The following is a 17,627-nucleotide window of genomic DNA, read 5'->3' as shown; positions in this document are numbered from 1 at the left end:
CTTTATCTGAATTTTGTGTGGCAGGTACCCGAAGGAGTAGACCGATATAGTCCATATTCAAAAGCGATCCATATCTGGAAAGAATAATACGATGAACAAAGTTCGAACCAAATCGATCGTTCCCTTCGAGAGTTATCGTTAACACCAATTTATAGACAAATTTTGAATATTTGTGGGGGAGACATCCGGAGTAGTGGACCGGTATGGCCCATCTTCGAATTTAAACTAAGATTGGATGAAATATTACGATGCCCAAAATTTGGTTCGAATCGGTTGATCCGTTCGAGAGTTAACATGCCGAACGGACATGACTAAATCGACTCCAAATTGTCTGAAACTGATTTCGTCCAAACATACTTGAGGCCTTAAACCCTTATTTCGATAAGGCACATTTTTGGTCGTATCAATGTGTATATACCCTTTCTAGCCTAAAGCCTGTGGGTATAAAAATCATTCAAAACACACTTTCAAAATTGAAAACCCACAATTTCATAATAAATACAAACATAAGAAGAAGAAGGCAAAAAAACTGAGAATGCAAAAATGTCAAATAAAATATATTTAAGCCATTATAGATGGCCTTTTATGCCAATATAGACGAAAAAATGAAATACAATCATGATATTAAAATGCTGCTGCTGCTGCTCCGGCTTTAAGATAAAACAACACCAACCACCAATGACTAGTCTAGGCGAGTTAGTAGTCAAGAGACTAGTCTTCACAGAGATCATGAGGCGGAAGAGGGAGCTTAAAAAAGGCCAAATGGAAATGCTAAACGTTGCTGTGCAAGAATAAACTGCAAGCATGCAGGCAATGACTGACTGGCTGGCTGTTTAGTTGGTTGATTTGGCTTGCATAGCCAGCCAGCAAAATGTAGGAGTGGAAATTCCTGTTCTTGGCCAAGTAACAGGCAAACACACACGAGCACAATACAAAGACAGATCATGACAGATCTCAGGGAAAAACCGACCCCAAAAAACACAAACCAAAAAAACCTGAATTGATAAATGGAAAAAAGAAGAACGGGGCGAAAATTTATAACGCTTACAGTAAGCTATTGGTTAAAAAAAGAAGTTGTGCTTGTCTTAAAGTTAGACTCAGAGCCTAGTTAGTTTCTGTTGTTGTACTTACCTTGGTCTAAAGAGGGATTAGAAGTGTTGGAGGTGAGTTTTTAACCGTTGAAGTTGTTTTGTTCAACAAAAAATCCAAAGAAAACCAGTAACACAGCCACGGCGTGGAGAGAAGAGGGAGCTAAATGTAAATAGCTTTGCCTTAGAAGTCAACTTTGTTTTTGTTTTTGTCTTTGTTGCCGTTTTGTTTAAGGATGCTGTTGCCTAGCACTCAAAATGCCAATTTATTTTGCAGTTCACTTTAAAGCCTCACTAAAGTTCTATGTAAAATTGATCTTCGTTGTTTCGTTTTTCCCACGAAACGTGATTTGCGGCCAGAGTTTGTGGCTTACAAAAGACAACAAACAATGTGCTGTTTTTTTTTTTCTTTTTTCAATCCCAGCAATGCAATATGTCGATGGTCTATGATGTCTCAGAGAGCCAGAAGATGTGACCCTTTTTCACTGCGCCAGCCACAACTTGGCTTTGTTTGCTGTTTGATTTCTTCCCAGCCAGCCAGCCAGTTGATGTTGTAGGTTTTCTTTTTGTGGGTTTCGTGAGGTTTCTCGGCGATTGTTACTAGTTTGGCTTAGTTTAATACAAATGTTGTTGCTGTTGTCGTTCACTGTTTTGAATTATTGAATATTTTTCTTTATTTGTTGTCGTTGTTTCTTTTTAATTTTTCAATTTGCTTACTTTGTTTTAACACTTTGAATGGTTGGTAGATACATAATATATATTATATTTATATTATATGTATGTATGTATTTCACAATTTTAAACTACTTTTTTCGCCTATTATTATTTTGTATATATTTTTGTTTTGTTTTTAATTATTTTTTTTAAATTTTTTTCACAATCTTTTTATGTTTTCTATAAAATAATTTTAAATGATTATAATTTTTTTAATAAAAATATTTTTTTTTGATTTGTTGTATTTTGCTATTCCATCGGGCTAAAAAGTATCGGATCTCGAACATAACACCGTTTTTTTTTTTTTCAAAGTATTACTCATTGATGATTGCAGTAATACGATCAAACCAAATCAGTTCACGGTGCTCTTGAAACAATTTTAAATGGAAGGTGCTTACACCTCGGAAGTTTTTGCGGATTCTGAAACTACAATGTTTATAGATGAGAAAAATCAAAAAATAATCGCCGGAGCGCTTTTTAAATAAATCGCGATTTAAGTTGACATTTTTAGGGGTGGTTTAGGTTTTCAAGATTTTGCTTTGAAACCGCAAGTCCTATCAAAATGGGAGTTACACAATGTTGTAGCTATGAAAATTCTCTACAAGATCGACCTTTATGGTATTTTCGTAGTTTTTACCATTTTTGAGATATAGAAGTTCAAATTGGGACAATGCACTGACTGTATCTCCCCCTTATAAAACAATGTCATGAAGGGTGCGCCTTAACTAACTTTTGGTGAAAACCGCTTACACAGGGAAAGTTTTTATGAATTCTGAAACACCAGTGTTCATAGATGAGAAAAATCCAAAAACAAGAAAAAATCACTGTAGGGATTTTTGAATAAATCGCGGTCAAAATTCACATTTTTAGGTGTTTTTTAGGTTTTCACGATTTTACATGGAAACCGCAAGTTCAATCTAAATGGAGCTGAAGAAAATGTTGTAGCTTTGAAAATTCTCTAGAGAATTGGTGTTTATCATTTGTTCCCAGACTGTACCGTTTTTGAGATAAAGAAGCTCAGTTTACATTTTTAGGTTTTTTTGTTAGGGTTTCGCGATTTTGCTTGAATACGCTAAGTCTTATCGATATGGGACCTGAGAAAATCTTAAAGCTGTGGAAATTCTCTACAAGACTATCTAAAGTAACTTATCCTAAGTTGTAACTTTTTTAGATGTATAAGTTTAAGTTGGGAATTTGCAGTCATGACATTATTTTATAAGGGGGCTATACAGAATTGAATTGAATTTGAATTGTCGCAATTTGAACTTCTATATCTCAAAAACGGCAAAACCGACGAGAATACTATAAATGTCAATCTTGTAGAGAATTTTCATAGCTACAACATTTTCTTTAATCCCATTCTGATAGGGCTTGCGGTTTTTAAGCAAAATCGTGAAAACTTAAACCACCCGTAAAAATGTCAACTTAAATCGCGATTTATTTAAAAAGCGCTCCGGCGATTTTTTTTTGTTTTTTGATTTTTCTCATCTATAAACATTGTAGTTTCCGAATCCGCAAAAACTTCTGAGGTGTAAGCACCTTCCATTTAAAATTGTTTCAAGAGCACTGTGATAAAATTATTAACCAATCGTTATAAGCAAATGACAAATCCAATGCTGGGAAAGTCGCAATATTTTCACTTCTAATCCCCTTAACAGTTCTAAAAATAGAAAATATATTTTTACGATTATTTGTCGACTTTTAGTGGCCATAGAAGAATAACTACTTATTTGGAACGATACACACTGGTCGGCGACACGAAATTAAAAAATCAAACTACAAAATTGCGAAATGTTTTCCATTGTACCAATTACAGACACTCTGCTGACTAAAATTTTGCTGTTACTTTTTATACCCTACACTACACTATGTTAAGGGGTATTATGTCCTTGTGCATTAAAAGCAAAATTCTTCAACATCAGCTTTATTTGCGCTCATGCTCCCACTGAAGACACGGGCGAACAGACCAAAGATATATTTTACGAGCGCTTAGAAGAAACTTATAACCGTTGCCCTGCCCATGACATTAAAATTATTCTAGACGATTTTAATGCCAAAATTGGAAAAGAGAATATCTTTGGCCCAACAGTCGGGAAATTCAGTCTCCACAGTGAAACATCTGACAATGGTATGAGGCTGATAGACTTTGCAGCTGCAAGAAACATGGTAGTTGGCAGTACCAGATTTAAGCATCTATTCATAAGGGCACCTGGCTGTCGCCAGATCAAAGAACAAGAAATCAAATTGATAACGTTGTGATAGATGGAAGACATGAATCAAGTGTGTTGGATGTGCGATCGGGGTGCAAACATAGACTCGGACCACTACCTTGTTGCAGATAAGGTACGTACCAGATTAAACGTAGCAAACAAAGTGCGAACTGACACAACACGGAAGTTGGACATCGGTAAGCTGCAATCACAACAGATAGCCACAGCATATTCCACTTAACTGGCCCAACTGCTTAATCAAAGCACTCCTCGTCCCGATAACATAACAACGGCAAAACATTGCCTACTCCATGCAAATAGCCGCAAAATCAGAACTTGGATACCAGAGACCTCCATCAAGGAATTCATGGTATGACCAGGAGTGCTGCTATCGAAGAGAAAAAGCAGCATGTAGGGCTACTTTACGATCAGTAGCAACGTGTAGCGCACGAGAGAGGTATCGGGAGAAAAGGAAAGAGGAGAAACGTCTTTTCCGCAGGAAAAAGAGAGAGGTGGAAAAGCGGGAGTGTGAACAAATCGAGATGTACATAGACAGAATGAAGTGCGAAAATTCTACCAAAGAGTGAAACATTAAACTGATGGCTTTGGAACTGGCACATCCTCCTGTAGAGACCAGCAAGGTAATCTGGTAACTGATACAGATAGTGTGCTAAGGATATGGAAATAGCATTTTTCCAAACTGTGGGTATCCAATAGTAACGAAGTCGACGAAGATACCACAGATCCAATCCCAGAAGATGGTATTGCATGTATACCACCCGGGCAAGATGAGGTAAAGACAGCAATAAACCGGCTGATGAATAATAAGGCAGCAGGAGCTGATGGCCTGCCAACCGAGCTGTTTAAAACCGGAGGCAACACGCTGATAAGGTGTATGCATCAGCTAGTTAGCTCCATATGGCAGGAAGAACGCGTAACCGACGATTGGAACCTGAGCATCCTGTGCCCCGTCCACAAGAAAGGAGATAAGACTTTGTGCTCCAACTATAGGGGCATAAGTCTTCTCCCTATCGCCTACAAGATAGTGTCTGGGATATTGTGCGAACGACTAAAGCCCATGGCCAACGAAATAATTGGACCATACCAATGCGGCTTTAGACCCGGCAAGTCCACCACTGACCAGATATTTACCCTGCGGCAAATCTTGGAGAGACCCAAGAGATGCAGATGGACACCTACCACCTTTTTGATGATTATAAAGCAGACTTCGACAGCCCGCTACGTTCAAAGGTATTCCAAGCAATGTCTGAATGGTTAAAATAGGAAAGAACCTCTCCGAAGAGTTTTTTACCAAAAGAGGTTTCAAGCAAGGATACAGCCTTTCGTGTGATCTTTTCAACATACTGCTAGAAAAGGTTATACGAGAGGCAAACATCAAAAGAAGTTGCACAATCTACACCAATTGCCACATGTTACTTGCTTATGCTGATGATATAGACATCATGGGACGATCAGTAAAAGAAGTAACCGATACCTTTATGAAGGTCGAAGGAGAATCTGCTAAAGTGGGTAAACGGCGGGAAGACTAAGTTGATGGTGTCGACGCGCAATGCGTCCATTGAGATCGAACCAACTGTTGAAGTTGGTTCCTATAACTTTGAGGTAGTAAAAGACTTCGTATACCTCGGTACCGCCGTAAACACAACAAACGACATCAGTTGTGAAATAAAAAGAAGAATTGTATTGGCAAACAGATGCTACTTTGGCTTAAGTAAGAACTTTAAAAACAAAGCCACAACTCGTCAAACCAAAATAACGCTTTACAAAACACTGATACTACCTGTGCTGATGTATGGTTCCGAAGCCTGGGTACTTGCGCAAGCAGACATGGCAGTGCTTGGTGTGTTTGAGAGAAAAATTCTTCGAAAGATCTATGGACCGATCTGCGTTGACGGTGAATATCTACGTCGTATGAACCACGAGCTGTATCTGCTATACAACGACACCAGTATAGATAAACGTATTGAGGTGCAACGATTGCGTTGTCTAGGCCATATAATAAGAATGAGCGATGATGAACCCGCTAAAAAGGCGTATAAATTCGAGCCACAATGGCGGTGCACGCAGAATTGGCAGCCCAAAGAATAGATGGCGCAAACCAGTGGATGAAGGGATGACAAGGCGCGGTATTCCAAAAAGCCAAGCACTAAACAGAGAGAATTGGAGATTGTTTTTTAGTTCGGTCTATGGAACAAATGTTCTGTAATGGGCCAGCTAAGTAAGTAAGTAACCATTTGTATGTAACATACAAAAAGAAATGAGATAGACCCATAGTTCCTTCTAGGCATATACATAGAATCACTTTCTGACTCGATTTATTCATGCCCGTCCTTCCCCCCGTTCTCAACGTACAGGTCGCATTTATTGTCCGATTCAGCTGAAAATTGGAGAATATCATTTTTCTAGCCATAGGAAATTGTGACTGAATTGGGTCTAGAAATACATGTTCTAAATTTTATCGAAATCGGTTCAGATTTGAATATAGGTCCCATATATATTTTCGGCCGATTTCACCTATTTGCTGTACCAAACGCGCTACATATGCCCGATTTCAATGAAATTTGGAATTTGTGACTGAATTCGGTCTGGAAATAAATGGTCCAAACTTTATCGAAATCGGTTCAGATTTGGATATAGGTCCCATATAAATTTTCCGCCGATTTCACGTATTTGCTGCACCAAACACGCTATATATGTCCGATTTTAGTGAAATTTGGAATGTGTGACTGAATTCGGTCTAGAAATAAATGTGTCAAATTATATCGAAATCGGTTTAGATTTGGATATAGGTCCAAAATATATTTTCGGCCGATTTCACGTATTTGCTGCACCAAACACGGTATATATGTCCGATTTCGATAAAATTTGGAATGTGTGACTGAATTCGGTTTAGAAATATATGTGCCAAATTATATTGAAATCGGTTCAGATTTGGATATAGCTCCCATATATATTTTCCGCCGATTTCACGTATTTGCTGCCCCAAACACGCTAAATATGTCCGATTTCGATTAAATTTGGAATGTATGACTGAATTGGGTCTAGAAATAAATGTTCCAAATTTTATCGAAATCGGTTCAGATTTGAATATTGGCCCCATATATATTTTCGGCCGATTTCACTTATTTGCTGCACCAAACACGGTATATATGTCCGATTTCAGTGAAATTTGGAATGTGTGACTGAATTGGGTCTAGAAATAAATGTTCAAAATTTTATCGATATCGGCTCAGATTTGAATAAAGGTCCCATATATATTTTGGGCCGATTTCACGTATTTGCTGCACCAAACACGCTATATATGTCTGATTTCAATAAATTTTGGAATGTGTGACTGGATTCGGTCTGGAAATATATGCGCCAAATTATATCGAAATCGCTTCAGATTCGGATATAGCTCCATATAAATTTTCCGCCGATTTCAGGTATTTACTGCACCAAACACGCTACATATGTCCGATTTCAATGAAATTTAGAATGCATGACTGAATTGGGTCTAGAAATAAATGTTCTAAATTACATCGAATTCGGTTCAATTTGGATATAGGTTCCGTATAAATTTTCCGCCGATTTAACGTAATTGCTGCACCAAACACGCTAAATATGTCCGATTTCGATGAAATTTGGCAAGTATGACTGAATTGGGTCTAGAAATAAATGTGTCAAACTATATCGAAATCGCTTCAATTTGGATATTTGGATTGTTACGAGCAATATAGATCTAAGTTTTGATGTAGCTCTCATATAACAGTACCGCCCGATTTGCGGAGTTGAATTGATTTCAGCAACATTTTCCAATCGCCTTGGAAGTAAATTGGCAATTTGTTTCCCCTAATGACTTAAACCCTCATTTAAAAATTATCAATTAAGGTCCCCACATCCAGTTCTTTAGAACTCAGCCAAAGAAAAAAATATCCCACATGATTGATTAAAAAAAATGGAATCTGACATCTATCTTTGATGTGGGAGAGGTCTCCGCCGTCCCTTCTGCAATGCTTCCGAAAACAACATTTCAAGCCTTTAAATAAAAATTCTGACGAGTACATTTCCAAAAAAGTCTTAAAATAAATTATTGTTTCGAGTTTTAGAAATTTTATATATCACTTAAATATATATCAACGTGGTTTCTTCGTTAATTCCGAATTTTTTAGCCCATAGATTGATTACACAACAATTTTTTTTATATTTCATTTTGTTTTTATTATTTTCCATATAGCACAATTAAATCTCTCACATGTTGACACCAAAGATCGCCAACAGTAAATATCCACATAATAGAGATGATGTCCACATGTGAGAGATCATTCACAGAGGTAATAATTTGACTGGGTCGTTAAAATTTGGGTTCACTAATAAAAAATTTCACTTTATTTCGTTTTTTTATTATTTTTATTATAGTTGAATTTTTTAGTAAATAACAATTACAAAATAATTGGGATTTTTATAAATTTTCCATCTCAGTTATTCAGTGTAGTTCTGGCATTTTAAATTTTTTATTTAAATATATTTTTATTAAAACAGTTGTAGAAATATTTTACAACATCTACTTTTTTGTACCTTTCTATTTTTTATTAAATTTAAAATGGAAACACAGGTTTATATAATTATTTTAATTTTAGATTTTTAATTTTTTTAGTTTTGGTAAAAATGATTCAATTCATTGTTCCGAAGCATTAATTAATTATTTATTTTAATTTAGTATTTTCTTAAAGACAATAATTTTGTTTTAATATTTCTTTATAAGTATTATTTTTTTTATGGGCCAAACTATCTTCTTCTTCTTTACCATATGTACACACACATATATCTTTTTGGTAAATGTAAAAAATCATTCTTTAAAATACAAATCGCCCAGAACTTTCATTTAAACCATCATCCACTTAAACGAACACTTAAAACATCTCGCGTTAACACTCACAAACGCACACGCTTGAACGGAAAGATTTTCTTTTAATTTTCTCACGCACGATTCTAAAAAAAGGTTTCAATTTATGGGTTTTCTGCTTCTTTCGGCTAGTTAAACACACAACAAAAAGAGGGACACACAACGATCACCCAAAATCATAACTTTGACTTGGACACATAATTATTATGCCCACAACGTGTTGTTGTTGGTGGTGGTGGTTGTGGCAAGAAGAGCAAGAAGCGTCAACAGATCAGTAATGAAGAAAAAAAAAACTAAACCAAACACTTGAGCATATTACCGTTATACACAATATACACGTTCGACCGTCACCGCTGTTAACTAACGAATGCTTTGGCTTGGGAGCTCTAAAAACCAAACACTCAACTTAAATCTCCCATACTCTTGGCCATAAATGGTTGGTTGGTTGGTTCATTGGGTTGGTTTTTGCTCGCATTCTTGGTGGTGAGTGGTTTTGGCCAGCAGCAAAGACACAAAGTCAACGGCAATGCTTAAAGAAACTAACAAAAAACAAGTTCGGCTTCTTGTTAAAACAACAAGAAACTTAAAAAGTTCTCTTATGTGCTCTCTACCTCTCCGTTGTGAAATGAAAACATAACAAACCGGCATTAACCTTCGTCTACCTCTCTCAGGTGGAGACAAAAGTGTGGCTTAAAATCGTAACAAGTTTGCATCTTAAGTCTTTTGAATGTCTCATTTAGTAGAAGAGCCACTTGGAGAGCCAAAGAGTACGACTGAGTTAACTTAGTTTTAGGTCACATCTCGCTTTATTTGTTAATAACAATACTCTCTTTTGTTTAGACTCTCACTAGCCTTCTCTCATTAATTAAACCACAAAGATGCTGTTGAAAACAGTTATACTAAACGTTTCAGTCAAATAAATAAACAACAACAACAAAAACATTAACTAAAAAAAAATAACAAAAACAACAATCAAGAAAAAGAGCCAGTCAGTCGGAGACAGTAATAATAACAATACTTTATTTGTTGTTAGTGTTGTTATTTTTATCGTTTTAAGTCATTACCACCAATGATTGGTGAAATATAGTCGTCGACGACAACAACAACAACACACATCACAAAACCCCCGAAATCATTTTGGCTGTTTGCAAAATGAAATTAAAAACTCGTATCGCAACCTTTCCAACAAAAATGAATATGCATTAGAACAAATACATTCGAACGTTTTTGGTTGTCTGGAACCCAAAGCAGCATTTTAAGCAAAGCTTTAATATCAAAACAGAGGTCAAAGTTCAAATAAATTGCAACAATTTGTTAATAGACTTCAAAACAAATCGAATTTCATTTTACATCAACGTCAATAGCGACATTTCAGTAAATCATCAAACACGACTCATATGACGAACCATAACGCTTTATCGAGAGAATCCTAAACCAAAGATAACAAGAAGAACCGAGCACAGTGGTACAGCAACCGATTTTCCTGTCCAAAACCCCAATTTTTTGTTGTCAGCTATTGCTCATTTCTATGTGGGATTTAATAGTAAACATATTGACGTAGGGGATGGAAGATACCAAGCAACGGTCCTGACCGGTTTTAACATGGCAAAGCACAGGATTTATCTTGGTCCCTCTTTTATCTCAAGTGGACACTGACCTCCCCGTGGTGTCACCTGGGGAACTGCCTTTAACACCCGTTAAAGATAGTGAGCTAACATGTGCCGCGCGTTCACCCATAAGAACGTTAAAAACTTGGGTTTGAGCGTCGGGTTAGTAACCCTCCCCTAGAAAAAACAGCCTACTATGAAAAAACGAAAGAAAAGAAAAACAAACCCCTCTAAAGTTGACGAACCCCGCAAACGTTTTAAGGACCATGATCTGCGAATCTGCACTTGGAATGTTCGCAGGTGCAGTTTCGCATTGGCAGACGTACTTGAAAAGTACAAGACCGATATTACTGCCATACAGGAAATACGATGGATTGGGAAAGGCGTCACAACAACACCTAAAGGTGACGCACTGTATTATAGCTGCCATGACGTAAAGCATGAGTTTGGTTGTGGATTCGTAGTTAGTCGGAGACTAAAACATCTGGTATCCAGCTTCACCCCAGTGAATGAAAGACTTGCTGCAATTCGAATAAAAGCTAAATTCTTCAACATCAGCTTTATTTGCGCTCATGCTCCCACTGAAGAAAAGGACGAACAGGCCAAAGATATATTTTACGAGCTCTTAGAAGAAACATATGACCGTTGTCCTGCCCATGACATTAAAATTATTCTAGGCGATTTTAATGCCAAAATTGGAAAGGAGAATATCTTTGGCCTAACAGTCGGGAAATTCAGTCTCCACAGTGAAACATCTGACAATGGTATGAGGCTGATAGACTTTGCAGTTGCAAAAAACATGGTAGTTAGCAGTACCAGATTTAATCATCTCGATATTCATAAGGGCACCTGGCTGTCTCCAGATCAGAAAACAAGAAACCAAATTGATCATGTTGTGATAGATGGAAGACATTCATCGAGCGTGTTGGATGTACGATCGTTCCGAGGCGCAAACATTGATTCGGACCACTACCACTGTTACAGCAAAGGTACGCACCCGCTTAAACGTAGCAAACAAAGTACGAACAGACACAACACGAAAGTTAGACATCGGTAAGCTGCAATCACAACAGATAGCCAAAGCATATTCCACTCAACTGGCCCAATTGCTTAATCAAAGCACTCCTCATCCCGATAACATATCAGCGCAATGGCAAAGCATTGCCCACTCCATGCAAACAGCCGCAAAATCCATACTTGGATACCAGAGACCTCCACCAAGGAATCCATGGTATGATGAGGAGTGTCGTGCTGCCACCGAAGAGAAAAATGCGGCATATAGGGCTACTTTACAATCCGTAGCAACGCGTAGCGCACGAGAGAGATACAGGGAGAAAAGGAGAGAGGAGAGACGTCTTTTCCGCAGGAAAAAGAGAGAGATGGAAAAGCGGGAGTGTGAAAAAATCGAGATGTACAGGAGCCAGAATGAAGTCCGAAAATTCTACCAAAGAGTCAAGCATCAAACTGATGGCTTTGGTACAGGCACATCCTCCTGTAGAGACCAGCAAGGTAATTTGGTAACTGATATAGATAGTATACTCAGGATATGGAAAGAACATTTTTCAAATCTGTTGGTATCCAATAGCAGCGAAGACGACGAAGATACAACAATCCCAATCCCAGAAGATGGTATTGAATGTATACCGCCCAGCCCAGATGAGGTAAAGACAGCAATAAATCGGCTGAAGAATAATAAGGCAGCAGGGGCCGATGGCTCACCAGCCGAGCTGTTCAAAACCGGAGGCGACACGCTGATAAGGTGTATTCATCAGCTAGTTAGCACCATCTGGCAGGAAGAACGAGTACCCGACGATTGGAACCTGAGTATCCTGTGCCCCGTCCACAAGAAGGGAGATAAGACAGTATGCTCTAACTATAGGGGCATAAGTCTACTCCCTATTGCCTACACGATCGTGTCAGGGATATTGTGCGAACGACTAAAGCCTATGGTCAACGAGATAATTGGACCATACCAATGCGGCTTTAGACCTGGCAAGTCCACCATTGACCAGATATTTACCCTGCGGCAAATCATGGAGAAGACCCAAGAGATGCAGATCCACACCTATCACCTTTTTGTCGATTATAAATCAGCCTCCGACAGCCCGCTGCATTCAAAGGTATTCCAAGCCATGTCTGAATTTGGTATTCCCGCAAAGCTCATCCGGCTTTGTAAAATGACTTTAACTGACACGAGGTCCTCAGTTAAAATAGGAAAGAACCTCTTCGAAGAGTTTGGTACCAAAAGAGGTTTCAGACAAGGAGACAGCCTTTCGTGTGACCTCTTCAACATACTGCTAGAAAAGGTTATACGAGAGGCAAACGTCAAAAGAAGTGGCACAATCTACACCAATAGTCACATGTTACTTACTTATGCTGATGATATAGACATCATGGGCCGATCAGTAAAAGAAGTAACTGATACCTTTATAAAGGTCGAAGGAGAATCTGCTAAGGTGGGTCTGGCGGTAAACGGTGAGAAGACCAAGTTGATGGTGTCGACGCGCAATGCGTCCATTGAAATCGGACCAACTGTTGAAGTTGGTTCCTATAATTTTGAGGTAGTAAAAGACTTCGTCTACCTCGGCACCTCCGTCAACACAACAAACGACATCAGTTGTGAAATAAAAAGAAGAATTGTATTGGCCAACAGATGCTACTTTGGTTTAATTAAGCAGTTTAAAAACAAAGCCACATCTCGTCAAACAAAAATAACGCTCTACAAAACACTGATACTACCCGTGCTGATGTATGGCTCCGAAGCCTGGGTACTTGCGCAAGCAGACATGGCAGTGCTTGGTGTGTTTGAGAGAAAAATTCTTCGAAAGATCTACGGACCAATCTGCGTTGACGGTGAATATCGACGTCGCATGAACCACGAGCTGTATCTGCTATACAACGACATCAGTATAGTTAAACGTATCGAGATGCAGCGATTGCGTTGGCTAGGCCATATCATAAGAATGAGCGATGATGAACCCGCTAAAAAGGCGTATGAATACATGCCACATGGCGGTGCACACAGAATTGGCAGGCCAAAGAATAGATGGCGCAAACAAGTGGATGATGAGATGAAAAGGCGCCGTATTTCAGAGTGCAAAGCAACTAATAGAGAGGAATGGAGATGTCTTCTTAGTTCGGCCTATAGAACCAATGTTCTGTAATGGGCCAGCTAAGTAAGTAAGTATATTGAAACTAAGGAAAACAAGTGAAAAAGTATCAGTCGGCTTAGCCTGTGCAAATTGAAACACTTTTTTTCAGAAAAAATTTATGTATTTAGGGGGTTTCAAAATTTTGGTCATATGAACCGACAGAAATGTTGATTAGGATTAAAGTTCAAAAATTTTGTGGAAAAGGTACTTAAAGGAATGGACCGACATAGACCATGGCGGTGTCATAGGGGGTTTTTACACCCTTCGGGCTGTTTTCCAGAAAAGTATGGACTTGCCCCTGAAACAAATTTTACCATCGTAATTGAGGCAGCGAATGTAAGTTAATTCAACAAATATCAAAGTGATTCAATAGGAGTTCTTAAATTGAACTTATCCAAAATTTTGTGTGGGAGGTACGGGATGGAGTGGACAAATATAGTCCATATTCGAACCTGATCTATATCTGGTAGATATTATGAGAATGTGTAAAGAATGGACCAAATCGGTCACTCTCATCAAGACTTATCGTGCGCACAATTTTTCCGAATATTTTTGAATTTTTGTGGGGTAGGTACCTGAAGGAGTGGACCGATATGGCTTATCTACGAACTTAAACTAAGTTTGGAAACAATATTACGAAGGCCAAATTATGGCCGGAATCGGCATATCGAGATTTATCTTGCGCTTCCACCCATAAACATGGTGTCATAGGGTTTGTTTTTCAACTTTCAGACTATTTTTCAGGAAGTATGGACTTCCCCCTGAGGAAACTTGTACCTTCGTATAGGGGACAGTGAATACAAGATGTTACAACTAAAACCAAGGCGATTCGAGAGCAGGTCCCAAACTGAACTTTTCCGAAATTTTGTGTGGGAGGTACTCGAAGGAGTTTACCGATTGAGTCCATATTGGAACCTCATCTAAGTCTGGTAGAAATTTCATAATGTGCAACGTATAGACCAAATCGGTTACTCCCTTCAAGAGTTATCGTACGCAAAAAATTTCCGACCATTTTCGAACTTTTGTGGGGGAGGTACCGGAAGGAGTGGACCGATATAATCCATCTTTGAACTTGAACTAAGTTTGGGCAAAATATTACGAAAGCCAAATTTTGGACCGACCGTTCTAGAGTTATCTTGCGCTCCAACCACTACACACGGTGTCATAGGGTTTTTTGTAACTTTCAGGCTATTTTCTCAGGAAGTATGGACTTGCCCCTAATGAAACTTTCAGCGTCGAATAGAGGACAGCGAATACAACTTGCGTAAACAAAAATCAAAGCGATTCGAGACCAGGTCCTAAACTGAACGTTTCCGAAATTTTGTGTGGGAGGTACCCGAAGGAGTGGACTGATTGAGTCCATATTGGAACCTCATCTAAGTTTGGTAGAAATTACACGATATGCAAAGTATGGACCAAATCAGTTATTCCCTACAACAGGTATAGTGCGCACAAGTTTTGCGACAATTTTTGAACATTTGTGGGGGAGGAACCTGAAGGAGTGGACATATATGGCCCATCTTCGAACTTAAATCGAATACCCATAATTTGAACCGAATCGATTGATCCGTTCGAGAGTTATCGTGCGCACCAGCCAGCCAGACAGACCGACAGACAGACAGACGGACGGACATAGCTACATCTACTCAAAATTGTCTGAAACGGATATCGTACAAACATACTCGGGGTCTAAAACCATTACTTCGATGAGGCACATTTTTGGTCGTAACAAAGTGTAAATACCCTCTTTAGCCTAAAGGCTGAAGGTATAACAAACAAAAACGGTTAAGCAAAGTTTATAAATGGACGGGGCGGCCCATGTAATACCCTACACCACTGCCCCTGGGAATTAGCTTTCAGTAAATCAAACTTCCTTTATGGAACAAATAAGCTTATTGTAAGAAATAACTTTGTCGATTCTGCCAACTCATCACATTAAGCTTGGGGCCTACAGTTTATCGCCGAGTACGAACGGCGTGTCCTAAGACACCAGTTTTAGAGAAGTTTTATGTGGCTGAAATACTCAGAAAATGTCACCAACATTACTGAGGTGTATTTTGCCACAGTTGAAAGTTTGCTGTTACCTCGCCGGGTAATCGAACCCACGACATTCTGTGTACAAGACGGATATGAAGTTGAAATATAGCTCCACGTAGTGGAAAAGTATGCACACCCGCCTTTTACGCTCAATGTCCGGCTTCGGTTCACATGAAGTTTTCAACGGTGGCAAAATACCCCTCAATAATGATGGAGACATTTTCTGAGTATTTCAGCCATGAAAAACTTCCCAACATGCGGTGTCTTAGGACACGTCGTTTGGACTCGGCAATAAACAGTAGGTCCGTTGTCGTTGAGCTATTATGAATCGGGGTGCACTCATTCATATGAGAGAAGACTCCCTTGTCCCTACTGGGATATTTGTTGAACTATTATATATGTATATCATTATGCATTTCTAATAAAAGTTCCAAAATTGGAAAATTGACATTAGTAGCCCCTTCTGATACATCTATAAATTTCTTTCAATATAAGGTTCCTTTTTTTGAATACACCTAATATAAATAAATATAGGTTAGGTTAGGTTGATAAGAGGGGTGATACTAGATCAGCACATGCCCATGTGGACATACACTTAAGCCATAAGTAGGCCTGTTGTGCGCTCTAATTTTGGGTTATGGAGGATTATCTTTTTTTTGACTTAGTCTAGGATCTCTGTCCTATTTACATAGTCTCTGATCTTTTTGAACTCGATTGTCCTAATTTGGTCGAGTCCTGGTATAATGTCATTCCCTAGTAACTGGGTTCTCAGATTTGTGAAGGCTTGACAATGGCAGAGGTAATGTTCCAACGTTTCGTCGTCCTCTCCGCATGCTCTGCATTCACTGTTTTCTGCACAACCTATTTTGTAAGGATTCCTGTCAGTCTACTAATACCTTTTTTACTTAGTAAAAGTAATTCTTTTGTTTTGTCCTCGTCTGGGTTTCCCCATAGGATTTTTGGTGTTTTTCCCTTCTCTTCACTACTCCAGAGGGATATATGTGCATTTTTTGTCCATGTCTTTAGTTCTAGTCGCGTAGCATTAAACGGCTTAGCGTTTTCTAGACTTACCGTGGGTTGCTCCTTGGCTTGTTTTGCCAAGGAGTTTGCTATTTCATTACCCCTAATCCCGGTATGCCCTGGTACCCATATAATGTTTACCTTACCGTGTTGGGAGTAATTATTTATAGATTTAATACATTCCAAGACAGTTCTAGATTTCACTGTCTTGGTTGATATAGCTCTAATGGCTGCTTTGCTATCCGTAAGGATATTTACAGTGGTAGGCCTTGTGTGAGTATCAAACCAAAGCAGACACTCTGTTATCGCCCGGAGTTCCGCCTGCAGGATCGTGTTATGATCCGGCAGACGGAGGGAGATTTCCGTTTCCGGTTCCATTATATAAAGACCCAGTCCGGTTCTCCCCCCTAGCACAGCCCCATCCGTAAACCCACAGCTTCCAGCGGGAATATGTGCTAGAGCTCCCCCGATCCACATGTCTCTGTCAGGTATTGACACTTCACACAAGGCTACTTCACTAGTTTCAGGTATACGGTCTGATACCACCTGATTTATAGATTCACCCGTTGTGACCTTTAATATGTTTTGGTGGTATGTTTGGTGGCTCTTTTCGATCCACTCGCTCATCGACTTTAGCCTTACAGCTGCGATGTGGTCCTCATTGCTCCGCTAATGCTTAGGCAGCATGTTCTTTGGACCTTTTGCAATATTTCCACATTACATTTTTTGTCCATGGCTGTCCACCATACCACAGACGCGTACGTTAGAATTGGCCTAATTACGCTTCTGTATAGCCAGTGTATCATCCTAGGATTGAACCCCCATTTTGAGCCTATCGCCCTTCTGCAGGTTGACCAACATATTTGGGCCTTGTTGGCCCTTTCTTGTATATG

The 17,627-nt window shown here is 38.9% G+C and overlaps 1 protein-coding gene across 5 annotated transcripts in view; it reads right to left on the bottom strand.

Annotated features, from left to right (window-relative positions):
• RhoGEF64C (Rho guanine nucleotide exchange factor at 64C) overlaps positions 1 to 9,439 on the bottom strand; it is a 516,396-nt gene extending 506,957 nt beyond the window's left edge. For 2 of the 5 annotated variants that reach the window (XM_073979768.1, XM_073979763.1), the window contains exons 1-2: positions 8,591 to 9,439; positions 1,132 to 1,982 (exon numbers count right to left, since the gene is read on the bottom strand). The gene's annotated coding sequence lies outside the window, so the exon portion shown is untranslated. The remainder of the gene's footprint in view (positions 1 to 1,131; positions 1,983 to 8,590) is intronic. The other 3 variants (XM_073979766.1, XM_073979764.1, XM_073979767.1) reach the window with 3 other exon arrangements.
• Between the last annotated feature and the right edge of the window lie 8,188 nt (positions 9,440 to 17,627).

Source organism: Musca autumnalis, unplaced genomic scaffold, assembly GCF_047663935.1.
Source record: "Musca autumnalis isolate F117 unplaced genomic scaffold, ASM4766393v1 scaffold_4, whole genome shotgun sequence".
In the NCBI taxonomy this organism is placed as follows: domain Eukaryota; kingdom Metazoa; phylum Arthropoda; class Insecta; order Diptera; family Muscidae; genus Musca; species Musca autumnalis.
The sequence above is the reverse complement of the archived record's forward strand: the minus strand, read 5'-3'. Positions and strand labels throughout refer to the sequence as shown.